At 45.2% G+C, this 20,728-nt stretch overlaps 1 long non-coding RNA gene across 1 annotated transcript; it reads left to right on the top strand.

Annotated features, from left to right (window-relative positions):
• The first annotated feature begins 803 nt into the window (after window positions 1-803).
• Window positions 804-17,961, top strand: LOC124257690. The gene is made up of 2 exons (XR_006893333.1): window positions 804-1,597; window positions 17,215-17,961. It is a non-coding gene; the product is annotated as an uncharacterized LOC124257690 (long non-coding RNA).
• Window positions 17,962-20,728: the final 2,767 nt, after the last annotated feature.

Consider the following 20,728-nt stretch of genomic DNA (forward strand, 5'->3'; position numbering starts at 1 on the left):
CTATGCAATCTCGCTCGCTCTGCAACCCCACCACAGCGCCGAGCTGAGAAAGCTGGGTGACCAGTAAGTCCCCCCCCCGCCCGCGTGCTCCCCCACGCGGGTAACCTAAACTACCCTCAAAAGCTCCACTAAGCTACTTTTTAGAACGGTAACTAGTCCTCCCCTCTCCGATATAGGTACGGAGATACTAGAAAACCCTTATAACTATACTATAACCCACTGAAATTCTGTTACACCCACTTTGGGTGGAAGACCATGCGGTCTCCCAAGCGCGGGAAAACAGAAAAGTGGCGAGCGATGCCCCGAGCGAGAAAAATGGAATTCCTCGCTCAGAATCGTTGTTCACAGCGCCACTGTAGTGATCACCGTGTCCACTATGCTACTAGATCACCGTGGAGTAAGCCGTGGCTCGCACCCTGCAAGTATTAGCGCCCAAATCTACGGTTTTAGGTAGACCCCTGAAACAGGCAATTTATACTCACAAGATGGCTTCCACGAACTCGCTGTGGCGATCGGCTGTCTCCGGCACTTTCCGTCGAGTCCTCCAACTTCCGGTTGACAGCTATGATCACCACATGACCGTTGACCTACTTGAACTTGAATAGTAAGCATAAAATGTGGAGACCATATATTGTGGTTACAAGAATAATTTTCATGAATTACGTTTACGTCTGATATCTTCCAAAAATGTATGTACATGTTGAGAAATGTACCTTGATGGTCCTAAGATACGTGTGTTAACCAATGCTAGCATCGTGACAGGTTCAGTGTATTTTATACACATAACATTTACTGATCATGGTATCAGGTTTGATGCATGCTAAAACAAATGACAGTACACTCACAATGATGATATGTTAACAAATATTTTTTATTACTATTATCTATATGTATTAACATAGGATTACATTATGGTTGTTTATCACTAACTAAACACTTTTACAAAGATTCCAAGTTTCTAGGGTTTCCAGGTATGCCAAGCCCAGGTTTGCGTTTTATGTATAGTCTTTTCGCACTCTGGTGTTCTGAGGTTTTACTGTAATTCCTCAAGAGATGTTTGGGCACACGTAAACTTACAAGTAATTTACGAAACTCCTTATAGCCAGTTGGTCTTTTCTTTTTTGACACAGACTCGGAACCAAGAATAGAATATCGAATCAACTTTGTGAGGTTTGAATCTTTCAACACGTTTCCATTTGGCAACACAATCTCTAAATTATCCGTCACTGTCATGTTGCCTGCGTCGACTTTATGTTTGACAAACAGAAACAGAGACATTACTTTTCCCATAGTTCTCTTAGATTTAATGTTCTTCAGAAGATGATCAAGAACTGTAAACAAAAAGTCACTGCTGTTGTTGACAGGTTTCCGGTTCCCATCGCATACATCGTTCCTTGAGGCAATGTTGCCTGTCGATTCATTCGCTGTCTGAGTAGGAAGAGGAGGCACTGTCGTCTGATGTTCCGGATTCCTCTCCTGACTCACTGTCGCTGTCTCCATCATCGATGACTTGTTGTCTTCCTGTTTGGACATCAGGCTGTTGTAGGTGTCCCTCGACAGGAGCATCATTGCCTAGGTCATGACGAGTGAGCGACAGGTAAGCCAGTAAAATTCTTATGCACACACACAAAACTGTATGATGTGAGACCAGTAGCTGACGTTTCTCACGACTTCTCACCGTCTTGCTCGCTAGAGTCCTAATGAGCTTTTTGTATCGTCGCAGTCAAATTTTATCAGGATCGGAGATGGGTATGATACCGCCAGAGGATGATATATATCATTGTGATAATAGCTTTGAATTGTTCACCAGAGAGATGTGTCAGCAAAGCTTTCCTTTGCTTGGTGTTGACCTGTTCCAACGTGCGTAGAAAAGACACGTGTTTTTCCACGAGTTCGCTCATGATGTAGGATTTGAAACAATCGTGGTTCAGATGGCTGATAAGTTGTCGCGGATGAATTTTTACTCCGTTCAATCACAAAATAGATTGTGCCTCCCCAACGATTAGGAGGAATGTTGATACATCGAGTTTTGACAACACCTTAAAGCTCGTCGATAGCTTGTAACATTGCTAGTATACCACTTTTCACACTGAAGCAAACTACTCTCCGACGATGTTGTTGGTGTGTAAAGCCACTGCGATATACCTTCTTGTCCATACTCGAATCACAAACTGATTCTTTATTCAAGATGTGTTCCGTTATATAGCTATTTTGGTAAATACACTGTGCACACATCTCCAGGCAATATCCCCATTCGTAAACGACCGTAGAGCTCGTCGGCATAGGGAGATGCATCGATGAGTAGATAGTTGTATTTCTTCCCCTCTACGGCATCTTTCAACGATTCTCTGAAATACTTGGATTGTCCGGGGAACATTTGAGAAGCCAAGATTTTGTATTCGTGAGCTGACCTTGGATTAGAGAGAAGAATGAAATAATGAGTGTTTAAGGACATGGTTCTGTTGCATTCGCCTTTGGGATAAGCCGACTGTTGAATATTGATCACTGTGATGCCTAAATGATGAGAGAGAGTAGTATACAGGTGCAACATGAGTTGATTCTTACATATCTGCATCATTAAATCATCAAAAACCAGCAACACATGTTTTTCCGACTGAACAGACCAGGATCTCAATTCATCTTCTGTGGGAAGTGTGTCGTGAAACTGAATGCTGGGGATGGAATGTTGCATGTCACTGTACACATTTTGCCAAACTGCATAGCAATACACGATCGAGTTGGGCGGTGGTTGAAACATGTCCTCGGTGTGTTCCAACATCCGTTTTACCAAATGGGTCTTGCCAGATGAACTTTCTCCTATGATAGATATACTTGTAGGTGTTGGAAACGGTAGTAAACAAGAGCTTTCTGCAACAGTAGGTCCATCATTAGAGTGATCCATGGCTATACCGTACCAATGTCCTGAGACAACTGAACTCATCGTGGTCCGTGCACATGGACTTATACCATGTGTTTTCATTCACAACATAAAGCTATTTTTCTAGTCTAATTTTTTTATTATTATTATTATTGATGTTTTCCACGAGTACAACATATATTCAATACTATAATGGACAGAATTCAGTACTGTGTCATGAACAGCATTTGAAACACAAAACCATATTCACTAATATTACATATATGTCTGATTAGTACACGATAAACACGAATCTGCACAATATCTGAAATAGTGACAAATAAATGTGGATACGTATTCATCATTGATGAAATGATCATTCGTATCAAACTGTCGTACAATGTCATTCAGACGTAAATCGGCTTTGAATTTACATAAAAGATAGTACAATGTAAACAGACCACATATATTCGATTTGGAAGATTGTAATTGTTTTGTATTGCGAGTGTAGCAGCTACTATTTTCATACTTCATATAGTTATCAATGGGCTGCTCAGCCAAACTGTCAAAAAATTCGATTTGGCTCCCTTTGAAAAACATCGCAATCCAGTGACGACCCTCGTGTAAACGGTTCTCGGTGTTGACAATTAGTCCAACGCCTTTAGCACGCATGCTAGGCGTGAGCACGGGTAGAGTGTCTTTAGCAAAAACGCCTAGGACACGAGATCGTAAACTCGGGTCGCATCGTATGGCACATCGAAGCTGTGAAGCTTTCATTATCATCTGGTGATTACTTGACAAACATGTTGCGGACTTGGTCGATTTCGATGAGGGAATTTCGCTGAGTCAAGATGACGCAACTCAGCGTGCTGGTGAGCGCCGACTTGAATTCCAGTTCGAGCCTCACGCTTCCCGATTTCACCAAGTTCAGGTACTCCGACTCGTCGCACATTGTGTCGATGTCGAAGACGAACAAGGCGCTCCCCAGGAGAAATTCGCTTCTGGTGATGGCATTGCCCTTCTCTTCCTTCCACAGTCCCATGCCGTCGAGCATGTTGACGTAAGAGGAGACATCGTCCGCTTCGGCGGGTTGACCCGGTACACTGACTCCGTCGATGTACAGCGTTATCTTTTTAACCATGGACGACTTGAAATTATAGGGATTGCCAGTGTAGCTGCCGTTCAGACTCGAACTTTCCACCAGTCCCACGACGTATCGGTTGGCAACGGGATTGCTGACGTTGTCTATGGTGTGCATCTGCTGAGTGGTCGGGATGCTGGTCACTTTGACTTCGCTTTTGGTGTATGGGTAGAGAGCGTTTGATTTTTCGAAAAGTGTGTTGTGAGCCAAGATCAAGGCGGGGTTGACTTTGACCTTGCACACCTGCAGATAAGCGTCCAAGAGTTGAACTTTGAATTCGTGCTCAGTCACGTCGCTCATCAAACAAAATTTGGGTTCCGATCTGAACATTTTCAAAGTTAGGTCCACGTCGTTGGGGAGGAGTCGGTTGACGTCGAAGATGTCCTCGTACACGGACCCCGACATGGTGAGTTCTTTGCTTTGCGCTATGAAAGTGCCACGTAATGACATTCCCGAATTGACAGATCCGGTGACGTTACTGCTTTCCAGATCCGCGTCCCTCTGGGCAAAATCCTTGGGAAACAGCTGCGTCCCCAACTGAGTGTTTTTCGCTTCCGCACCATATCCCAGCAGGGCCCTCATCATGCTCTTGTAGGCGTAATGGTTGTTGGTACTGGACACGAGCTGGTTCTGCAGGTAGACCGAGACTTGGGAGAACAGTGACTGCATAAACAAGTTCACCGGGGCGACATTTTCGTCCTCTGCCAAGGCCGTGTCATCGGTCTGCGTTACTTTGACTTTGACGTGCAAACGGGTGCGCCTCAGGTCGTCGTAGTCGGGGCCTGAGTTAGTCACTTGAAACTCCAACGCGGCAGCATCGTTGATTTGGCTTAAAGGTCGCACGTTCACGAAATAATGTTTCTGTATGCTAGTCTGATAAGGAGGTAGCGTGAACAGATTAAGAGACTCTGGAACGAGCTCGTCAATTCGTTATCATTGATGAGTGACATGACGGCTCTATGTTCCTATAATGGACGTCTTTAACTGAAGATATCGTTTTCTTGCACGGGAGTACACTGGAGCGCTTTGGCCGTCTTGGAAGGTGTAGCGTTGTTGTCGGTTCGACGTATCTTCTTCGTTGAGACGGTGCTGTTGTTATTGTTGTGTTCCTGCTTGACGAGCCGGGATCACCAGCTTTTTTGCTTTCCCATGGAGAAGATGAGATGTTTTCCTCGCCTGTTTGTTATCGAAATACTGTTTAAACTTGACGTAGTCTGGGAAATACAGTGGACGTGAATCCATGTTGTTTTTTTACTCCACAAAAGGATAACGTCTTAAATGAAGTGTAGCGTAGGTCTCTGCCATTAAGAATGAAGCTGTAGACGCATTTTCTGACTTTAAATACAATTCGATATTGTCAGTGTCTTTCAATTTGACACGAATGTTAAATTCAGTACCAAACGTGTAGGTAGGTCCCTGTCTCAAATCGATGCGTCTCAATAAAGCCAGTTGAGTTTCGCCCGCCAATGTACTGTCACACAGGTTCATAACACGTCTACGTAATGATCCGTGACCTTAGTCAGATCCACCTTTCCAAAGTTCAACTCCGTTAAGGATACCACCCAGAATCCGTCGAATACTAACCTTTGATTTAATTTGACACGAAAATGATGGGGCGTATTATCCGGAAAGGATGTCGTTTTGGAGTCAGAGCTTTTGAGAAACACGTACTTCTCCATATTTTATTACACTTCTTTCAATTCGCTTTCTTCCACGTACGAGTCGAATGACTTAGGCCAGCCGACCCAGAGCGTATGTCTTCCCCTTGACTTTTTTTCCTTTTAAGCACTTTCTCGACTTGCCAGAGCACATCCGCTGCTTTGCTAACCTTCTGAAGCTCGTTTGTGTAAAAAGACCCTATCAAGGATTCGTCGTGAAAATCTTTGAGTTTGTACTGAGGAAACCCCTGTTTCCTGTAACGTCGAGCCACTTTGAAAAGCTCCTCCGTCCACTTGAGGTCGAGTTCCTTGCTGAAAGGTTTCCTGAGGTATGAGATGCGAACCAGATCACCTACTTTAAATAAGTATTTCTTGATTTTAGGTTTGCTGACTTTTCTCAAAGGTTCCAGATAGATATGGTTCCACACTTTCACTTTGTTCTTCTTCTTCATAGAGATCGTCCTTGGGGTACATATTATGCATTTTCCAAGCTGAAAATGTCCTGTGACAGTTGTATCAATGTTTTTTGAATAAAAAGATTGTACAATAAATAAACTTTTTTATTTATTATAGGGCCCCCACCTACGGAGTTACCTCCCGTTGCGCATACGCACCAACTGGGTAAGCTCCTAGGCCCGTATCATCATTCCTTCTGCTGTCACTGCCATGAACAGACGTCCATGTGCCGTACAGCGCTGACTTTATCTGCGATAAAGAGAACTATGTCTGAGACTACACCACCTGTATGTATGGTCTTTATTGCCTTATGAAAGGAACAGTAAAGCTTTGCAGTTGGTTGTTTCATAATTGTGACTTTGTATTCATTATATTACGCTAACTTTCCCGTGGTTTACGCACACGTTGGTCTACCATGGCGGGAAGTTTCGTGTGCCATGTGGTCGTAATATTGCGTATTGAACCAACTATTACTTCCCGTGGTAGCCTTCACGTATTTTTCAATGTTTTCTACGTGTATATATGTTGCTGGTACGCCGTTAGCTACATGCTTGCGTGTTTGCTTTCAGGCCTTTACCTCCTGTTCGGTCTGTGGACAGAGCATTCCACGGGCCGACAGGAATGACCAATGTGTGGCCTGCCTGGAGAAAATGACGCCGAAGTGTGTACAATCTGTCTTGGGTTTTTCCCCCGTGCCCAAAAGAGGAGGGCGGCTGACACTCTCTTTTACAAAGAGATGCGAGAGGCGGGAGGGGAACTTACCCAGGTCCCCCCGTCTAAGGCCCAAAAGCTGTCTCGTCAGGGAAAAAAATCCCACGGCCAATCCCCCTCTCCTGCTTCTACTGGTGGGTTTGACATGTCATTAATGGATAAATTATTTCAGCAACATATGGACTCCGTGAAGTCCCTCGTCCGTGAGTCTGTTGGAGGGCTCCGACAGGAGTTCCTCGCTCACTCTGGACTGGGGGCGGAGAGTCAGGGGGTGGGATCGCCGGGCTCGGCTCGATCCCTCAGCCTTGAGGCGTCTGTAGACCCGTTGCCTCTGGCTTGGGGTCCGGACGCCTCAGCTTCCCCGGAGGGGGAGGTGCTCCCAGTCCCCCTCTCGGAGTTGGCGCAGGGACCGTTGAGTATTCCTGGGGTTCCGATCCCTGCGCCCTCCCGCCCCATGAGAGCGGAGGCACCAGTTCTGCCTGGTGTGCCTCCAGCGTCTCGGGACCGGGGTCCGTGCACGCTTGCAGGCGCTGATGCGGGGCACTCTGTCTGCTCCTCTCTCTCTGTGGTTCCTAGTGCTAGGCCGCCCACCGGGTCAGGGTTCGGGTCCTCTTTCAGAGGAGACCCAGCCTCAGACTCGGGCTCGGGCATGACGGTGCTTTCCGTTTTGCTTCGGCTCTGCGGGAGGTCCGGCAAAGAATTGCCGAGGTCCTACCCCAGGCCGCGGTGCCTGTTGGCAGCTCGGACTCGGCTGAGTTCCGCTTGCCAGGCGAGGCGTTTGCCCCTAGGCAGCCTACGCAGACGCAGCTCCGCATTCTGCCCTCGTTGGTACAGGACGTGGTTGATCCCCTCTTGTCTGGTTCCCGTGTCCGGTTCGGCTTGCCGGAACCTGTACGGAGATACCAGCTTGGGGAGGAATCCCTGTTCGTGGTACCCATCGTGGACGAGTGTGTTTTCACTTCCGTTGCCCTGGGGGGGGAGGCTCGGCTTCCTCCGGAGCAGCTCTGGCTGCTCGGCAAGGGCGTGTTACTCCACCATTTGCCCTCGCGGGCGCCCCCCTGAGGCATGGGTACCGGACCTACGAGGAGGTCTACCGGAACGCAATGCAGCAGGTCAGGGTGGTGGTCCATGAGGCCTACCTCTCCTCGATACAGAGGTCGGCCCTGGAGGCGGAGGGGCATGCTGGTGACGTTTCGCCGCATGTCGTGCTGCTCCGTCAGCTATCTGAAGTACAGGCCCACCTCGCGCGCGACTCTTTGCGGTCCGCTGCGTCGACGGTGATGTGCGCAGTCATGGGGATGCCCAAGCTGTGGCTGTCGACGTCTCGGTACTCGGCAGCGACACAGCAGACCTTGCTGGCCCTCCCCTTCCGTCTGGGAGCGACCCTCTTTCCAGGGGCACAGCAGGTCATTCGGGAGGCTGCCGCTGCAGCTACCTCCTTCAAGGACTCTAAGGCCTTGTTGGAGCACCCGCGGGTGTCTCGCCCCCGCGCTCCCGTTCCACCTTCCTCCGCCGGGGTGCAGCCTACACCCGAGTCTGCCGGCTGGCTTCGGCCGCTTGGTAGGGGTAGGCGGAGGAACAGGTCCGCCAAGGGTAGGGGCAAGGAGCAGTCCTCGACTAGCTCCCAGCCTTTTCGCGGGCGCGGGAGGTCTGCCCCGACCTCCCATTAACCCATCAGGCTGTCGCTCAAGCCGTGTGTCACGCCCAGTCAGCTCCGCTACTCGGGACAGCATCGGCCATTTACCACTGTGGAAGCGAGGTCCGCCCGACTTCACCGGCATACGCCGCACTCCGGTGCCGTCATGTCAGGCAAGGGCGGACATATTGCGCGACGAAGTTCAGGCTCTGCTGGACAAGTCCGCAATCGAGCGCATTCCACCGGGAGAGGAACAGGCGGGATTTTACTCCACGTACTTCCTCGTCCCGAAGAAGGACGGCGTGTTCCGTCCCATTCTCAACCTCAAGGGGTTGAACCGCATGCTAGAAGTACCATCCTTCAAGATGGAGACACTGCGCTCGGTGATCTCATCTGTTCAGCCCGGCGATTGGCTCACGTCAATCGACCTAAAGGATGCGTATCTGCATGTGCCCATACATCAATCGTTCAAGCAGTACCTTCGGTTCTCTTATGATGGGATGTGTTACCAATTCAGGGTGCTCCCCTTCGGCATATCGACTGCCCCAAGGGTGTTCACCAAGCTCATGTTAGTCCTGGCTACCCTCGCTGGCTCGCAAGGAAGGCGTTGTTACCCTTACCTCGACGACTGGTTGCTCGGAGCACTAACACAGCCAGCGAGTCTAGATGCTACTCACACCGTGATAGACATTCTAATTCGACTGGGGTGGATCATCAACCTCAAGAAATCCGACCTGGTACCCACCCAGGACTTGGTTTTTCTTGGGGCGCGATTCCAAACGAACAAGGATCTCGTTTCCTTGTCGCCCGACCGGATCACCAGAGTTCGGGAGATGGTCTCTTCGTTCCTCTCCCAGCCCCAGGCACCAGCACGGACTTGGCTCCGTCTACTGGGCCATATGGCGGCGACGATCTCTGTAGTGTGGCAGGCGCGGTTGAGGATGCGCCCTATACAGCAAGCTTTGGCTCGGCTGTGGGCTCACACGGAGGATCTGGAGCGCAGTCTCACAGTCCCCAAGTTGTTGACACCTCACCTTCAGTGGTGGACAAATGTCGGGAATCTCACCAGGGGGTTCCCCTTGGAAATCCCGACGCCAGCTCTCACGGTTCAGACCGATGTGTCCCTCACGGGCTGGGGGTGTGTTCTGGGCAGTCTGTCGGCGTCCGGACTCTGGTCCGAAGCCGAAGCCCACCTTCACATCAACGTGTTGGAACTGAGAGCTGTGCGGTTGGTTTTCGAGCGCTTCAGAGAGCATGTCCGTGGCCAGGTAGTCCGTCTTCAGTTGGACAACCAGACGGCCATGTCGTACATCCTGAAGCAGGGCGGCACGGTGTCCCCAGCGCTCCTCCGGGAGGCGTGGGACTTTCTCCTCTGGTGCGACCAGTGCGATTGTCAGGTACTCCCTGTTTATCTCCCGGGGCTGGAGAACGTGCGAGCAGACGCGCTCTCTCGCCGGATCCTGGCCCCGCACGAGTGGATGCTCGACAGGCAGATTTTCAGAGTAATCTCCCAGTTGTACGGGTCGTTCCAGGTGGATCTGTTTGCGTCCGGCGGGACGCATCAGACACCCGTGTTCTGCTCTCGAATACCAGACCCAGGGGCGTTGGCTGCCGACGCCTTCCTGCTTGATTGGACGGGCAAAGTGCTCTGGGCGTTCCCGCCATTACCACACATTCCCCGTGTCCTTTCACAGCTGTCCACCCAGCCAGCTCGGCTGCTTGTGCTACTGGCACCGCTTTGGCCGTCACAGAGCTGGTTTCCGGTAATTCTCAGGTTTCTGGCTCAGCCTCCTGTTCTATTACCTTTACGACCGGACATTCTCACTCAGAACGGAGCGCCCCACCCAAATCCACGGATTCAGTGGGTGGCTTGGCCTCTGTCAGGTCTAGCCTCGAGGCACGCGGAATTCCTGCAGCAGTTGCAGACACAATTCTGGCTTCGAGGCGGGATTCGACAAACGTTCAGTATGAGGATAGGTGGTCCCGCTATGCGCGCTGGTGTTCAGATAGGGGGGATTGCAGATCCCTTTTCTGCGGATTTAGTCCGAGTATTGGAGTTTTTGCAAGCTCGTTTGGAAGAAGGCCTGGCGGCTTCGACCATTCGTGGCTACTCCACCGCTATTTCCACTTTTCACACCCCTGTCGATGGTGCTCTTCTGGGGCAGCACCCTCTCGTACAGCGCTTTCTCGCTGGCGCGGAACGGGTTCGACCTGCTCTCAGGCGAACCAGTCCACCTTGGGATTTGTCAATTGTGCTCGATTGGCTGTCCGGTCCAACTTTCTCACACCTATCGGCTATTTCCATTCAGTTGTTAACTTGGAAGGCTGTTTTTCTGGTGGCGGTAACATCTGGACGTAGGGTCGGCGATTTACATGCTATGTCGTCCGACCCGGCGCTGACTGTGTTTCACACTGATCGTGTCAGCATTCGCCTCCCGGATACTTACCGCCCGAAGGTCGATCACGCTTTCCATGTGACAGCTCCTATCGAACTTCCCACTCTTACCCAGCCTTCCACATCGGGGACCACTCCTACGAGCACTCACCCGTTGGATGTCCGTAAGACGCTCAAAGTCTATATCAAACGAACGCAGGGAATCCGTACGGGTACCCAGCTGTTCTGTTGTTACGGTGGCGGGAAGGCTGGTGTGCCAGCGAGCAAGCAGACTTTGTCTCGCTGGCTAGTTTCGTGTATTTGTGCCGCTTATCAGGCTAAGGGCAAGCCTCCCCATGAGGGGTTGAAGGCTCACTCGGTCAGGGCAGTAGCCGCATCAAAAGCTTTTGCATCGGCACTCCCCATTGAAGAGATCTGCTCTGCCGCTATTTGGAGCCGGCCAAGCACGTTTATACGGCACTATCAGCTCGATACACATTCCCGTAATCGTGCGAGCTTTGGCCGTTCTGTTCTCTCCAGTGGACAGTGTCCTGCCACCCTGACCGAGTGAGTCTTGGTTTATTGGTTTGTTTATTGACGCTGCTGTACAATAATTGAGTGTTATTGACATGTCTGCTACTGTGAGCTAACTATCCCCTTTCGATTCTCTCCGGAGTAATTAGTCGATTGTGAGCGGTATTGACATTCCCCCCTACGGTGCTCACTAATCGACACGTGGTGGGTGGGGTTTTGTTGACATTCGTACCATGTGCGATTGCCTATGCTAAACGTATGGAGGTCGTCTTTGAGCACAAATCCTCCCTGTCAGTTCCCCTCCCATAATGCCTCTCGCGGAAGCGCAACTGGGACAAGTGACAGGTGAGTGTTATGGCGTCTGTTCAATTTTTTTCCATGATACGATCGCTATATTTTGTGTGTGCTTGGACAGAATTCCCTCCTCCCTGGCCTCCGGTCTTTGGGAGTCTGTGTTTATGCATAATATGTACCCCAAGGACGATCTCTATGAAGAAGAATTAACCAAACCTGAAGAGGTTTTCAATTCTTCGAAGAGAGTCGTCCTTGGGGTAGGGCCTCCCGCCTCCCCGCAATTCTGTTCACTGATATATTCAGCAGAAGGAATGATGATACGGGCCTAGGAGCTTACCCAGTTGGTGCGTATGCGCAACGGGAGGTAACTCCGTAGGTGGGGGCCCTATAATAAATAAAAAAGTTTATTTATTGTACAATCTTTTTATTCAAAAAACATTGATACAACTGTCACAGGACATTTTCAGCTTGGAAAATGCATAATATGTACCCCAAGGACGACTCTCTTCGAAGAATTGAAAACCTCTTCAGGTTTGGTTTAGTTTTATTGACGCGTGCTGGAGAGAGTTGGGGTAAAGACGAATGTGGGGTATGATTGTAGTTGTTCACTAAACCCGATAGAGCGTCCAGATAATGTTTGGTGTTATTACGGGTCATGTACCGCGTGATCAACGATTTCAGCATCCTGTTAAAACGTTCCACGTAATTACTTTTTATGTTTTCATTGCAGGCTGTGGTGAGTTTTATCTTTTGTTTTTGCAAAAACGTCTTGAATACACCCTTAAATTCACTTCCGCCGTCCACTCGCACTTTCCTAGGACGTCGTTGCTTGAGGATTTGTTTGAAAGCACTCAAGACAGATTCGGGCCTTTTGTTTGACAGGGGAAAAACAAATGCATACCTACTTAGTATGTCAATAGCCACAAGCAAATAACGTACACCCTGATTCACTTTGCTGTAGCGTGAAAGATCGGCGAGGTCTAAGTCAAACATCTCATTGACGGAATTAACCCTCACTCTCATGCGTTGGAATTTATGCCTGACTGGTTTGTGTAAACTGTAAGCATCTTGGTTCTTGACAAACCACTTGACCTTTCTTAGTTTAACGTTGGCTGGTCTGTTCGCCTTTAACACATCGCGTAGTTTGGAGGGTCCATAATAAGCCCCTGGTTTGGTGGGGTTATAATAATACTCCGATAATGCTTTCTCGTGCCTCCTTATGGATGTCTTGTTCCTCCGTTGAGAACTCATGATGGACTGCGACAAGACATGGCAAAGGGTAAATATATATAAACATATATAATCATATATAACACAACAGCAAAGACTATACATGTGTAGTTTATTGACTCTTAAGCATTCTCTTGCTATACATCAGACATACATCATTTTGAAAGTCTTTTTACCTATAGGAAGATTCATATGTATCAACATTTGTCCGTTTTAAATCTGTTTTCCAAAAATAACATCTTATGCACACGCGATTTCAAATCATGAACCCATTCCGTGGTTTTAAACTGTGAGTCACGATAATCTTTGCACTGAAAGGGAACCAAACTGAAAGCAGTGACCGTGTTCAAGGATGAGTCATCAGTTAGCAAGTTCATCCATCTGTCAATCACGTGATCATCGTTCACCTCGGTCATGGCAGCGTTAAAGTACTTGTCCACTTGCTCCTGTTCTGACAGGTCGCGACAAGTATGGACTAGTTCTTCGTCAAACATGCACCCAAAACACAGTTCCCACGAAAGTCGTCTCACGATCTTCGTGACCTCGAAACTGTAACACAAAGTCAGAAGTGCCTCTGCATGTTTTAGTTGATTCACCATGACCACTTCGTCTGCACACACAGCAGCCACTTTCCTGGACTTTTTTACGATCACTCGTTGGGTAGCTTTGTGTTCGTCCTGAAATTTTCTCTTCGCATCCTTCAAACATTCACGTCTGTCTTGGAACCATTCATTGGATTGCGTTATGATGGACTCTTTCAGGACTCTCATCAGACAAGTGTAGAAGGTGCTCGATCATCACTGTTTATATAATAAAAATATATATGCTTCCGAAGTGTAGAAAAGTTCATGAACACGCTCAGGATCATCTTGACGTCCCTTTTTTTTTTTCTTTTTTTATCAATTTCCAACTGGTTAAAATGATATTATTCATAGTTTTGTACCGAATACAAACCATTTCACGTATGTCTCATGGTATCTGCACAAGATGCTGCACAAGATGAGAGCTGGACGAACACCGGTTTTCTGCCAATTGGATCTTCTCATTTGCATGAACACTAATCTCCTCTGATTGATTCATTTCCAAAGTCAACAGCCATATCAACTGGAGTGGTTGAGTTATCTTTCACACTGACCGTGACAATCGCGACTTAATTTTAGGGTTAGGAAGTAGATACCCCAAGCAGCTGCCCAACAATGCTATCCATACATTTGAGTTTTCTTTATCCAGGGATAAGTTAACAATGCAGGTAATCACAACGATATAGATAATACAAATTTGAGAAAAAATACGGTTTCTGTCTTTGATACGATTCTACCAAATAGTCTCCAGGACTCTATAGACCTAGTCCTATCTAGCGGTTGTGCCTCTACGGTGTCTTCCATGCTTATGAAACCATGACTCATGGTTTATTGCTTTTTATATTACCATGGCATGGTATCGATCAATATGTACACCTAATGTCTATAAAACTATGAACTTATCAGAAAAATGGGGTGACAGGTGGTCGCTAGTGTTTGAGCAGCATACGTTTGACACATTGTGATAAAAATAATTCCACTGCAATACGATTTATTGACACACCCAATCTCTCTAGCTCCATATACAATGAGTAAACATTACATCGTGAAAACTATCAAGTTATCGGAAGCTCCCCTTTGTCTAAACAAATCAACTCGTCCCACCTTCTTGGTAAGGTCACTGCAACTCCCTCCTCCCAAGACTCCTAATGTTTAGTTTACAAATAACATTCTCTGTGTGACACCAATGCTTCAATTCAACTGCTAAACACTCTTCGTTTTCAAAAATGAGAAAAAGAAAACAAAATGCACAAACCTTGCTGACATGATACACCGTGTTACAAGCACAACTTCTGTCTTTAAGGGCTAGTCGATGAAATGACTTTTAGGCGCAAATGCGTGTGTATGTGTGTATGTTATGTTGTTGACGTATTTGAAATTCACTGGTTGATAGGTTTCAAGTTTATCACGTGTTTGCTAAAATCATAAATGATTGGATCTAACTGTGTAACTGTTGACACTTTTTTATTGTTTTGAATATTTCAATGTTGGTTCCTGTAAGTGGTTGAAAATTCATGGGTTGATAGGCTTTTTGTTTATCACGTGTTTACTAAAATCATAAATAATTGGATCCATGATGAAATCATGTTCATAACACAAGGAATGACATACACCAACAAGAAATTGGATATAAAAACATACTTTATTGATGTATTTTTTGTTTTTGTTTCGAAAATTATACAATGAGCTGAATATCTTGTTGACAAAATACTTTTTACACTCATGATTAATATCATCAACACACACATGCAGATGAGTACAAAATAGTTAACATAATAGTGAACACACTCTAAGTTTCCTTCATTTTCTCTTTAAGTCTGACTCTCAGTTCTTCTTTTCTAGTGGATGTGAAGAAATGTTTGTTCAGATAGTCAATATTTTCATACTGAGCGATCCCCTCAATTTGAAGTGCGGTTGGTTTCATTCGCTCTCTAGCGCTTGCGAGAATGGTCTGATGTGGCATTTCCGCCAATGCTTCATCGAAATAACATTCAACTCGCTCATCATCGTCCATCATTAGACATGGGTGATGAACCTGTGATGGATGGTCAGTTTCACACCCATAACAATGTCTGTTACACAACTGATGAACCTTCTCTTGAAGTTCATCCAGATATGCGGATTCGAGCACACAATCGAATAACAGTCTAGTGACAATTGTGTTAGCACCAGTATTATCACATGTTACTGCTGCTGCTGCTGCTGCAGCTCGTTGTTCCACGGTGACCTCTTGGGTGGTTATGGTGAAGGGTGAGTGGTATGCTTCCGCTCTGACCGTTGGTGTGGACAGTTGACGTCTCAGTGTCATCTCGAGATGTCTAACCCCGGCAAGACAGGCTGCAAGAGGACTCCCTCGTAGTGTTCTTCCTTGTCTCACTAATTGTCCATTTCTTCCAGTCACCCTGTAGCGGTATCTCAGATTTCTACTCATCCTATAAAAAGCAAACAATAAAATAAAAAAGATATAAAAAAAGAAATAGGTGAATAAATTTGTTAGGATTGTTACTTTATAATAAACACTTGTATATATATTTTTTTCTTGCATTATTTATTAACGTTGTTGTTCAAATAGATAACTAATGTTGTAAGAAATACCTTTTCACATATCAGGAATGCAGGGTGTTCGAGGTTCGTGGTATCATCCATGTTTGCTAGACTCTTAATCTACTTAGAGTTAGGGATTTTATGTATTTATTTTTTTGTTCTTTAAAGGAATTTTCTGAAAAAATATTGGAAATGTATCGAAAAAGTTCTAAAGAGGTTTGAATCCATACGGTCGTGATGTAATACCATCTGCCAAGAGGTATCGCTTATCATCCTGAGGAGTCAAGGCTATTTTTGTCACTTTGTCTGTGTAAAGCGTATTGTGAATTGATCGAATCTGATGATAAGTGGACATATTTTGTTGGTGTTTGAAAAGACAGTCTTTGTACATCTGGTGACGAAGATGTTTTTTGACAAAGTTTTTTTGAACACCTTTGGCAGTGCGCTTCTCGACCTGTTCACTGGGAGTTTTGTCAAAAATGAAACTATAGTTCTTGGGTCGAAGTCCAACAAACTCTCTGATTGTCTTACCACCTACTTCATTTTTCATCAAGCCAATGACCTTGTGTCTTTCCATGGAATAAAGCGAGTGGTCTTTCGAGTAGTTTGAAGTGTCAAAGAGGTGGAGGTTCGCTAACATGAACTCTTGAGGATCGCGAAGAGCAGTACCCGCAGGGGACCAAATTTGATAAAACAAACTATCTGTGTCTGTCATGAGGACCCTGACCTGATCGCTAGTGTACTCCTTTAACATGACATTATAATGGAAATCATAGAGAAGCCTTTTAGCGTGCTCCAGGATCGTGAATCCAACGCTCACATTTTGATTCAGAGTCACACACACTTTCTCCATGCTCACCACGACCAAATTTTCAGAAAAAATATTAACACTTTTGAAATTACATTTTGCCGTGAACCTTCTCAGTCTTTCTTCGGTGGTGATTAATTCAATATGCTTGTAATTTCTTACATTTTGTAGTTGTTTCCTGTACACAGCATTCGAAAGCAATTTGAACAAATCTTTCGAAAAGTCATCTGTGGATTCTTTTCGTTTTTGTGTGTTAAAGTCAATATAAGGCTTCATCCATTTGGATTGAGTAAATTTCAATACTCTGTGTACTTTTGTCAGTTGCAAACCCAATCGCAAGTATAGCTGTAAAGTTCCGAAATAAATGACATAATTCTCTTTGTCTTTCAGGGTTGAAAACAGTTTGGTCCCCGTGGGTGGCTTCTTCTCATCTTTCTTCCCCAACAAACCTAACTCTGCGAGCAAGTTTCGGTGATAAAGTGACAAGTCGTCGAAAGGAATGCTTTCTTTGGTGGGAGCGAGGGGCAAGGACTGATGGGCAGCGTGAAGATGACGTGGATATTCCAAATCGCACTCTACAACGTAACCTACCGTGCCTTCGGGGTCTACCTGCATCCAGTTAATGGCATCTACCTCTGTTTCATCTACCCATTCAAAATCGCCTCGTGGTAAAGGACAACTCATGGCGGCGCCATACAAATTGTTAATGTCATAATACATCAGATGGGATTCGGGTTTGGATGGGTCGAAATCGGACATGTGTTCGTTGTTGGCTTGGGCGTATCGATGATTGATACTAGCCACACACCCTCTTACCGCATTGGAGACAAAATTGTACATGTCTGGATAGGTCATGAGATCTAGTTTCACCCCTGTCATCAAGAGACATGCATCCATAGCCATACCAGGGAGGGTGTAGTATTGACACGGATCGAGTTTGTAGTAGCTCAGACACATGTCGCGAAATGCTTCAAACACATCGGTTAGAATCAAAGTGTCAACAGCAACGTACAGTTCCATGAATTCTCTCACGGATGTGATTTTGAAAGTCTGCCAAATGTGTTGAGCAAAGGCATATTCTTCTTCCGAAATGGTATCTTCACTTAAAGAGGAATAAAAGTCATCACGACTCGGAAATTCTGTTTGGTCTAATTTTTCAAATGTGTTTACGTGTTCGTAACAGTACGGTAGTTTTTGTGTCAACAAAGTCACATGTTCGGGATAGTTCTTTGCCACATAGACAAATTCCTCTTGACCTTTACTTCTCAAGTTGTTTGCCAATGTTTGCAAGCTGGTATTCAAAAATTTGTAACTGTCTAAAAAACGCAGGTGATCAATTTGAAACATGATAAAGTGTTCAGAATTTTGAGCTATGCACGTCAATTTGCGATCAGCAAATAATTCGGCAGCCTGAAGGATCAAATGATTGTCGTATCGAGAGGCATTGTGACAAATAACATTCACGAATGTGGATTCTTTGAAATTGACATTGCATGAATTGTGGCACAGACCCCTGACTTGACCGGTCAGGTGATCGTGATCGATGTGTCTCTCACCATCTCGTACTTCCTCTCCGCAAAGATAGCAGTGGGTTTCCAACTCTAAAGCTAACCTTTCTTCATGTGTCAATTTCATGGGGACAGGATGGTTTAAAATGTCCATGATCTGATCGTAATCGTCCAAAAGGTGTGTCATGAAATGTTCTGCAGTCTGTTCCCCACTATAGGTTCTCAGTGGAAAAGAATAGAGATCTGGTTCCCTACACACTATTTGATAACTGTACCCACAGGGAATGTGTTTTTGGATATGTTGATTTTGACCTGCTGTCTCATCATGTTCTAGAGGAGCCAAAACACACTCGAAATCTGCATAGATCACAAAAGGTACTTTATTCATTTTACTGTACTGTCCCAAGCCAAATGTTCGAAACGCTTTGTTTGGTTCAGGCATTTTAATTCGTTGCGCCTGGTGATGACAGTAGGGAACATGTTTTACCAAAGCATGTTCAGAAGCAAATGTCCATAAACATTTTCGACAAATGAATTTACTGTTAGTGTCTACAGCTTTCCTGATCAAACCTGTCAAACTAGTGATCAGAACATAATGAGACAGTGGTGGTTCATCGTCCTCCTCTACTTCTTGAGTTAACAGAAGTAGATCGATGTGACGATCTTTGGGTACTTCAGAAGTTATTGGACTGACTCGTAAAGGAAAGACGATGGGTTGTTTCTCATCTTCATTCAAACCATAGACGTTAATACTTACGTTGTTTGTTTTTTCAAATTTTGAAATGTGATTGAGTCTCATGGGAAATGAACAGCCTGTTAGGTTTAACTGCTCTACTTTATCTGAGTAGTGAGTCACTTGTTCCCTGATGAGATTAGATTCAACGGGAAACAGATGAGCCAAAACGCAATACACAAAACACATGTCATCATCCACGTTCTTGATGTTTAACAAGCAACGCTTTTGCTCTAATGATGGGGGGAAGGGGAGGTATGAACTTCCACCAAAAGGTTGAAATTTCACCACAGATAATTTAACACTCATCACGGTCTCAAAATTTAAGTTTGAACTATCGCCCTCATAATTGTCCATCAGTTTCATTAATGTATGTATGGCTTCAGTGTACAATGCATTCAAGTCATCCGCTTGTGTCACTGGAGACATTTTGGTTCTAAAGTAAGGCTCTGAATAAGTAATTTGACCATCCGCGTTGGTTTTGCTAAATCTAAATTGAGTACAAAGTCCCCATTTGATGGACTGTTTCACTTCAATTTCAGACTTTAGATGTTGAATAATTTCAGGCTGCATTTTCACAAAGTAATAGAAGGGATCGTTCCCTTCTTGACCCTGAGGAATGAAATTAAATTCCCTAACATTCCCATTCAGTGCTTCCCTAGAGCATGACTGTTGATTATTTGCATTGGGTTTCCTACGTTTAGCTGATCCTCCACCACTTTGCTGGTGATTTGAATGTGATTGCCTTGTGTGATTGATGAGAGCTTTTAGTGTGTGGAACCTTTCTGAACATGTATTACAAGTAAAGGTTTTGCGAGGAAGATGCATTTCGTGTGTTGTGCTGGTGAGTTCGTGTGTGTCTCAGCAAATTATCTCTACGTGGAAAAGATGACTCACAGATGTGACAGGCATGATTTTCTACAAAAGGTCCACAGTTTCTATGATGCCTCACAAGCGAATTTTTGTAACTATGTTCCTTTTGACAAAACTCACATTTGTAAACAGATTTTGTAAATGGGGTAGACATTTTTTTATTTTATATATTTTTTTAAACAACAGTCTAGCAAACACTGCTCATTGGATGAACGATTATGCCTCTCTGAAAAATATGTTGAAACAATAAATACAATTTTCTATCTTTCAGAGCTGTGATGTGATGTGATGTGATGTGATGATTCAACAGAATTTGAAAAATGACCTTCTTAATTACAAATAAACACTAATTATAATCACTTTGATATTAAATGTTGTATTTTTTTTTAATTATTGGTCATTCTGTTGAAAAGACTGCTTAATCCTGTCTGCTATATCATCATGATGTGATCTTCTGAAAGCATCTATCACTTGTCGGAAATAACTATGTTTGAGGAGAAAGCTCATTAAGTTCCGATTCGATTCTCTCCTGCCAATTTGTTCAAAAGTTGATCTTTCACTAGAATAATGAGCAAATGAAATCATCCCCTTCTCAAACAAAACATCGAGAAAGGGTGAGGTTTCCAAATGTTCTATAATGTAAACCCAGTTGCTTTGAATGGCATTAAATTCTAAAGAAAACATTTTGGTTGCTTTTTTTTGTTTATTTAGTATTAAATTTACACTTACAATAATGGTACAAATTAAGCAGTTAATAAGGTCTAGCAAACGAATGTAGATGAATAGGTGA

This window comes from Haliotis rubra, unplaced genomic scaffold (assembly GCF_003918875.1).
Source record: "Haliotis rubra isolate DU_JTF1 unplaced genomic scaffold, ASM391887v1 Scf117, whole genome shotgun sequence".
In the NCBI taxonomy this organism is placed as follows: Eukaryota; Metazoa; Mollusca; class Gastropoda; order Lepetellida; family Haliotidae; genus Haliotis; species Haliotis rubra.